Raw genomic sequence first — 8,758 nt, 5'->3', positions numbered from 1 at the left:
ATTCGTTGTTCAAGATAACACCACAGGTTCAACGTTGCTTTCATTGGTTAGCACTTTATGCATCGCTATCAATTTCTGCTCAAGGATTATGAATGGTTAACCGTTTAAAAATTTGCAATATACCAGAGCTTCAAGTTGTACGAGAGTCCGTAGGACCTAACAGAAAAACTGTCGGAAATGTTTTTTAGTAATCGGTTTCTGGATCTTGCTAATTATCTTTGTGAATAATCTTGAATTGCAAGTATATGATTAATTTTTCAAAAGCATAACGATGAATTCGACACACTCGCAAGTGAGACTACTGGAATATGTTCACATAAGTGTGGTGTGTCCTAAGGTCAGTCATGAAAAATTAAGATAAGTTGCATAGAGGAATTGGTTTTCAGTTTCTTATTCAGAAAGAAACAATTTGGTAATTGTTTATATTTTAATTTTTCTCATAGATTCTTATCATACATTACCTAACTTTTTTTCTCTCTTTTTTTTGTAGGTATTGAATATTGTGTGGCAGGCCAAAGAAAAGGCTATCCGATTGATGCAGTAAATAAACGGATGTGTCTAAAAAAATGAACAACTATATGTAACCAGGGCATAAATTTGATGAATTTTGATTTAAATAACACACTTCACACAAAGGCTAAAACTTCGACAATCTTAGGTTGTTAAAACTATCTAAATATTTGGTACTTTTTTTTTTTTTTTTTATTATCAAATGAATTGGTGTAATTTCTAATGTATTTTTTTTCTATAAAAAGTTGCAGAAAAAATATTGTAAAATTGCTGAGGAATACCAGAAATAAAATAAATGATGTCTAAAATAATAGAAAAATATTTTCATGATGTTAAATGTGAGTATTTTTCAAATTAATTATTAAAAAATTGAACCAAGTGTTCTTTTGATAATTAAAAAAGTGTATTAAATTATTTATATTTGAGTTAAGTTTGTTGAGATTAAACTGAATCAATAGAATATTATTACTGAAGACCTAAAAAATATGTAAAGATTATTTTTTTGCAAAAATTATTTTCCATAACAATAGTAATGTCTAAAAAGTTTAATTTTATGAGTTGTCAAAAATTGTAGGATTTATTATAGTAAAAAAATTTTATATAAAAAAATTAGTTGAATGTTTAATTAAATTCAATGTTTGTTTAAGGTTATACCCAGAATGATACATACAGTAATTAAATTATGTATTTTAAAGTCTCTGACATAATTTAAAAAATTATTTAATTCAGTTTAATCAAGGAAGAAAAATAAGTATTTATAAATCACTTTAATTATTACATCAAATATAATACTGGCAAGTTTTTTCATCTTAAAAAAAAAAAAAAAATATTTGATTATCAGTCGGTAAAGTAATTTCGATAGTGTTTTAATAAATACATAATAATAATATCTATATAAAATATTTATTCTCTTGAAACAAAAGACAATTGCTTAAATTTTTATGTTTCTTTTGAGTGTTTTTACGTGCTATATTTATAAACCATATGACAAAAAAATTTAATTAATCCTGCAAATTTAATTAATACTTGCAAAATAAATTGAAAAATATTTTTAAATCACTCTTGGTCTTTTTTTCTACTATCTAAGTATAAAAAAATATTTAGTGATTTTGATTACTAAAACTATTCATGTACTTTTAAACAGGTTAGTTAAATTTTAAAAATGATCTTAAATAATTTGTCGTTATTGATAAATTTTATCCAAAATAAAAATATATATTTATGCATTTATTAAAAAAAAATGCAGCAAATTGATAAAATCATAAAAGTAAATTAATTGATGGAATACATTGTTATTATATTGTAATTATACTGTTTATTTCATTTTTTCAGATTTTAATTACTGGTTTATCATCAATGGGACTAAAAGCGCAAAAAGCGCTAGTGAGCGTCGAAGATGCAGTAAAAGTTTTAAAAAAACACATAAAATATTTTATACCACCCGAAAAACAAAAGTGGTCATCAGAAGTATGGAAACTAATTTCAAAAGATTTAAATGACAAATGGAATGTTGATGCTGTTCGAACTAATGTAAATAATGATAGAAGAAACATTTTAACCATTGCTCTCAAAGAAACTGGCTTTTTTAGTGACCCACTGAGTACTGAACCTAATAATTATAAAAATGAAACAAGTATTGAAGATCGTGGTAGTCCCAGTAGTAGTGAAGATGAAGATGATGACACTAAAGATCCAGACTATTGTCATGATGGTATATTTTTTGATAGTTCTGATAATTTAGAGGAGTTCGATGTCGAAATTCGTCGAGAATCGTGGAATAATATTGTACAGCAGGTGGACGATAAAGATAAACAAGATGTGAAACTAAAAAAAAAGGCTTGGACTCATACTATAGCTTATATATTTTGGGAACAATACCGTTTACCGTGTGCGTTTATCTTTGATAACGGTAGAATATCTAAAAATGGTGAACATTACATGATTTTAAAAGCACATTGCAAAAGTAAAAAATGTGGAAACCGTTTGTTGGGGTTTATCGATCAAGCTCCTTCTGAGACAAATTCTGTATTTATTAAAATGCGATGTATCGATACAAGGCATGCAGAGTCACACGAAGATTTGCAACGACCTTTTCAAGGTGAGCAAAGAAAAGTTGAAAGTAAAAAGGTTAAAAGACACTGGGTTGATGCATGGATATAGAAGACAAGCTGCAGCGAAGTTATTGAGACCAGGTAATACTGGATGTCCTTTTACATAACCCAAATGTTTTTACATCAAGCGAAAAAAGAATTTATTGATACTGAACTAGGTATAAGTCCAAATGACAGGAAAGATATTTTTTTAGCAATCGATGGGCTGAGGAAAATTCCTATCTATAACAACTCCATTCATCAAGTATGTCAACTACCATTTATTGTTATATACGCAACTCAATCCCAAATGCATTGTTACAAAGAGTATCGCCGCCTTCATCAAAAATACTCATCAATTGCTATAGACGGAACCGGAGGAGTTGCTCGTCAAATAATAAGTGGAAGTAATAAAAGTTCGTACATTTTCCTTTATCAAATTGTGATTAATTTTGATAAATCTACACAATCGATTTACCAAATGATATCAGATAAGCATACGACAGAATATATAACATTATAGCTGAGATTGTGGATTGGGTTAGGAGCAAAACCTCCCCATGAAGCTGTCTCCGATGGTAATCGAGCTCAACTTAACATATGTCACTTGCATTCAACGAGATGTCTCTCAAGCAATATATAAATGTATGTTTTGAAAAAATTAGAAACCCTGACAAAGAAACAAATGTTAAAACCTTTATTAGATTGGATACAGCTCATTTTGTACATGCATTTACCGGTTGGAGCTGTTTTAAAAGTGTTCTACATCCTTCAATTAAAAGGTTTTATACTTATTGTTTTTGTCTGTTAATTGATTGTAAAGATTTAGACAAATTTGAGCGAATATTATTATTAATACTAATTGTTTGTAATACACCCTATGAAGACAGTATTATTAATGTCAATGGTGAAAAAATAACTCCTATAGACGCTAGAAATGAATTAGAAAATTTAATTTCAACTCGAAATATTGAAAAATTCTTTTTTAAACGTCAGCGAACAAATTGAAAAATTTGACTTGGAAGAAAAACCATTTACAAATACTCCTCCAGATTCAAATAAAGAAGACTCACCATCCATTTCGTCATGGGTAAGAGGAATTATAAAAGCAGCAAATAATCAAATTGTTGAGGGTAAAAAGATTCAAAGTTTTTATTTATCTTCATTAGTAAAACCAATCATAGATGTGGTCGTGGAATTTCCATTATGGACTAATATTTGTATTCCTTACACTGACTTAAGAGCTATTTCTAGTTATATTGAAGAGGATTTTAAGGATTTGAAGATTTCTTTAAGACATCAAGTACCGTTACCAACAGATGCTTATACATGTTTGAGAAGCTTCATCTTGATTATCTAAATGGAGGAGTAAATTTGTTCAAATTGAAGGTGACGAAATTTCTCGCTACAAATTTTAATAATCGTACAACAAATAAATCTAATCTCTTAAATTGTCAGCTAAGTGAAATAGATGGAATTGATGAAAATAGTATTGGTGATGCTGTTAAAAATACCGAAGAAAATAATGAACTATCTGGTGACAAAAGTGAAACTACCCTCAATGCTGATGAAGTTCCTTTTCATTCTAATGGAAATTCTGGTGAAAGTTGTACTAATAATAATTATAAAAACATAAACAAAGAAGATCCTAACATTTTAAACTATAATTTAAAGTAAAATAACTGAAGAAAAAAACCAAAAAGAACGTTACGAAAATTGGATGGGTAAAGGAAAAGATGATAATTTTGACAAGTTTGGTTGGATGAATTTAGAAACTATTGAGGGGGAAGAAAATATGCTGAACTCATCAGATTCGGAGCAAATTAATGATAAATATGTATACGATCAAAAAGTTCAAGACGATGGCAAAGAAGAAGTTACTGTTAACGAAATTACAGTATCTGATAACTATACTAACAATATTGACATTGATGACCCAAAAACTTATGCTATCGATAATGATAATGATGCGTTGGATAATGAAGCCCTAAAAAACGTGAAAGTAGAAAAGTTGATGATCATAATTATTCTTTCAAAACAAGTACTCCATTAAGTAGTGTGAAACAAAAAAGAACTTTAGTTGAAGCTATCGAGGAAGTTAGTCGGAAAAAAAGGAACTGTGGTAAATATTTCCAAGATAATCCAGGTATTAATGTTCATAATAATTTTGTTGTATCTGACAAAAATAAAGCTGACAAAAAAATAATAAAAAAAAATATTAAATACGTACTACAGAATGGTTTCAGATGTAAAGCTGTCAAATATAATGGTTATGACTGGTTACCGCAAAATACATGTCCCTTCGATATTATTATACAATTGTTATTTGAGAGCACTTTACAAGATATTGTTTTTTGATTTTTGTAAAAATTCGAAAAATGATATTTTTCAATTTGTAATTGACTTAAAAAAAAATGGTGTAACGGATGATATTTATCAGAAAAGATTTCAAATTCTATATCCTATTTACAAAAACACGGAAAAATCTCAACAAAAAATAAAAAAAGAAGATTGCAAAGTTGTAACTATTTCACGCATGATATTTTGTGAAGACAATGTTAATTTACTGTGGATTAAACTTTTTTGCTAATGAACCAAGTCTTATTGAGAAAAATGTTTGTCCTTCATCTGGATGTAAAAATAATAACACTAGAAATGTACCAACCTTTTCCAATAAACCACCAACTACTTACTAAACGTGGCTTCCAGTACATTAGACAGAGCATTAGATTTCCATAGTGTTCTCTATAACATGTATTGTAATTATTGTCAAGGGAATAAAAAGAATACGCCGTCAATTCCCAAATCATTATATTTATATCGAGTTAGATATTAAAACACGTTTAGAAGCAGAAGGTCGAGAGTGCAAATTACGTGACCTGCCCGAATATTTAAACTTATCGGTGACTAATGAAGACGATAGTGCTCACAATCTTCGTTACCGGTTTGTAGATCATTTTAATTTATTTTGATGTGCTTTTTCAAGTTTATAATAATTGTTTATTAAATTTTAGATTATGCGGAAGTAGCAGGATATTCTCCGGGTCATTACGTCGCTTTTGTCGAAGAATATCTGGAGCTTGGGTATGTTATAATGATCTCACTGGAGAAGGTAGAATCAAACCGAATAGTTCAAAGGTATTGCCTCATGGAGTTCTATACGTAAGATGCTAGAAGTGTACATTACTTTTTACTATTTGTAACAAAGGAAAAATCCTTATTAATTTACTTTTGTTTTCGTTGTAAAGTTATGAAGTTATTTTTTATAATTATTTATTAATTATTTTCTTTTAGTATGTTTTTCAATACTATAATTTTATTTAGCATGCCTGAAATTTGCAAAATGTTATGAAGAAGTCTTTTATATTTATAACTTAAGTTTAATAATTGAAACTGTTTAAAATCTATTGCAATATTAAATATATAAGATAGCAGAAATTCGAAGCAAAATGTTGAAAAGTATATAAACTTTATGAAATTTTAATTAATATTTTCGTTGTGTATTTTGGTATTTTTTTAAGAATCAAATAATAAACATAACTTATTTATAGAGATAACTAACGATATTCTCTCACACCTTTATGTATATTCATAATTTTAAATGTTGATTGTAGATTGTTAATAGTTATACTATTGGTATATTGATAAGTGTTAAACTAAAATTATTTTAACAATAAATTTATGCCATTTAGTTTTATATTGAAAATTCAATTTTGTATCATCCGTCAGTTTAGAAAATATTTTTTTTTTTATGATTTATGTCAAAAGTATTGACATATTTTAAAATATCATTAGGTTCAATAAAATAAAGGTGAATTACTGATATAATTATTTCATTTGTTCGATCAATTAAAAAAAAGCTTATTTTGTTTTAGTGTAATGGTATTTAGTTATTATTGATGTAGTCGTATTATTTTATAATCACATTAATATATTCTATTATACTACTAAATTGTAATACGTTATAGTGTACAGCTTAAAATAGCACTATATATATATTTGATCTTGTAGCTAATACTTATCTATTTCAGTTTTAAATGAATATTCATGATAATGTTTTCTTAATTGAAAATTGCAATGCTGAGTACAGACATGAAGTGGTATTACTTCATTGCAACGTTCTGTCAAGTCTGTTTAACAACACGATACATTTATCCTAGATTTAATTATAGAGACGTAAATATATAAATGAACAATTAACAAAATTATGTTTATTCAGTGTTAACTAATTTTGTTGATGACACAATAAAAGTTGAGAGAGTACAACTAGGTGAGCTCATCAAACATGCTTGATCGATATAGAAAAGTCATGAATCGAAAGTAAAAATTATATATAAGTGCACTTTTTTATCGTTTCAATATTGCATATGACATCAGTAAATTTAGCCAGATATAGTTAATAGGAATCACAGCCATTATGATGTAAGTAATGGCGGTGATTTTTAATCGTTACTAATAAGGTTTTGATCAATCTTATTATTTAATTTAGAATATTTTCATGCCTGAGGGTCAATTGTAACTAGTGGATCTTTAATTCAAGTCCATAGATGGACATACTCCAGCACGTCGATGAAAATAATAACTTATTATTTAATATTGTGTAAATTTATTTCATATTTTGAATTTGCGTTTATTAAATACCCAATGTTTTTAGATTTTTCGAATGGATTATTAATAGTAATCGGTATCGCAGGTAATGAATGATAAATAGATTAATTGTAAAAGTAAAAAAAAAATCGAGTTTACGAAGAACACTCGCTTACTTTCAGTATCGTTATCCATAAGTTATTCTAATCATAAAATTTCTAACTTTTAAATCACAAATTAATTTTTTACTATGCTCATGTAGGATATTGTTGTTTTTTACATTTTAATAGATTTTTTTTAAGTTTCATCGAAAAAATTTTGTAAAAGATAATTGAATTTACTTATCAACATGAATTGTCGCTAATACTTGGTTGATAATTCGTAAGCGAAATAAAAATGGGTATATTTATTTGAAAAATAAATAAAAATGGGTACATTTTTATGAAAACAATTGTACCGAAATATTTTTATAACCAATTTATCAAGATCAGTTAAATAAAATAATTAATTATTTTTATGAACATAAAACAAAAAAGCATAAGTAAAAAATCATCAGGTATTTTTATTATCAAAAATATTTTAAGTTATCAATAACTGAATGTCAACTTGAATATCAATAAAAATTGTTTTGGTAGAAAATATTTATATTAATTGCATCAAGTAATGTGATTAGTATTGTTTATAATATATGTATCCTGAATTATAAATTACGGAATTAGGGCAGTTTTTAGGCGTTTCATTCATAAACGAATGATGGTTAAATCTCCAGAGCAACTCATTAGTATTGTATGATACTTATCTCTCAGGTATGAATTCATATATATGAACATATATATGTTTCAAGACTTCAAAGTTTAGTGAAATCTTCAACTAATTTAATTTAGATTCATCGAATCCTATATATATATAGGTTCCAATTAAGTGGCAAAGCTACTATCATAATAATGTTCATCGTCCGATTATCATCCACATTTATCTGTCAGATTCAAATTTAAAAAGCAACCGAGCGTTTAAGAATTAACACGTATCTCAGATATTTTCAGGTCAACTCATGATAGTAAAAGTTGTAAATAAAACTTTCAACAACAATAAAAAATTAAATATTATTATTACCATATCTCATAGCTATTTATCTACATTAATTGAATGAATTTGCAGGTTCCACTAACAGCGGATTGACTTTTTATAGATATTATTTATATAGTGAAAAAGCTTCTAGTTCTTGGACAGTTTTAAAATCGTCTTTTCTTTTCGTAACATCATTATTTATTTACAATAAGTACTTCAATTATCGCCATTAAATTACAATAGGTTTTACACTGGTTAGTACTTATAATTATAATTACTGCTTTATTTAAATTTAATCAGTTTTCATTATTAGCAATGATTTTCCTGAATAAAAATAGTGAGGTTAGGAGTTGAAAAAAAAAAAAAAAACAACTAAAAATTAAAGTACCGTTCCAACAAATTTTTCCTAAAAAATAAACACATTTTAAAAATACAATGAAAGTTATAATTCATAAAAAATTAATCTATAATATTTATATCATTTGAAAAGTGGTAAAGAATTT

General features: G+C 26.8%; 1 long non-coding RNA gene across 1 annotated transcript; it reads left to right on the top strand.

The window, feature by feature from the left end:
* Positions 1 to 372: 372 nt before the first annotated feature.
* LOC123259262 lies at positions 373 to 802 on the top strand. Its single transcript, XR_006508202.1, has 3 exons — positions 373 to 412; positions 491 to 658; positions 756 to 802. It is a non-coding gene; the product is annotated as an uncharacterized LOC123259262 (long non-coding RNA).
* Positions 803 to 8,758: the final 7,956 nt, after the last annotated feature.

The sequence above is a fragment of the Cotesia glomerata genome, linkage group LG2 (genome assembly GCF_020080835.1).
Source record: "Cotesia glomerata isolate CgM1 linkage group LG2, MPM_Cglom_v2.3, whole genome shotgun sequence".
NCBI classification, from domain to species: domain Eukaryota; kingdom Metazoa; phylum Arthropoda; class Insecta; order Hymenoptera; family Braconidae; genus Cotesia; species Cotesia glomerata.
Note: the sequence above shows the minus strand (reverse complement) of the source record. Positions and strands in the feature narration are given on the sequence as shown.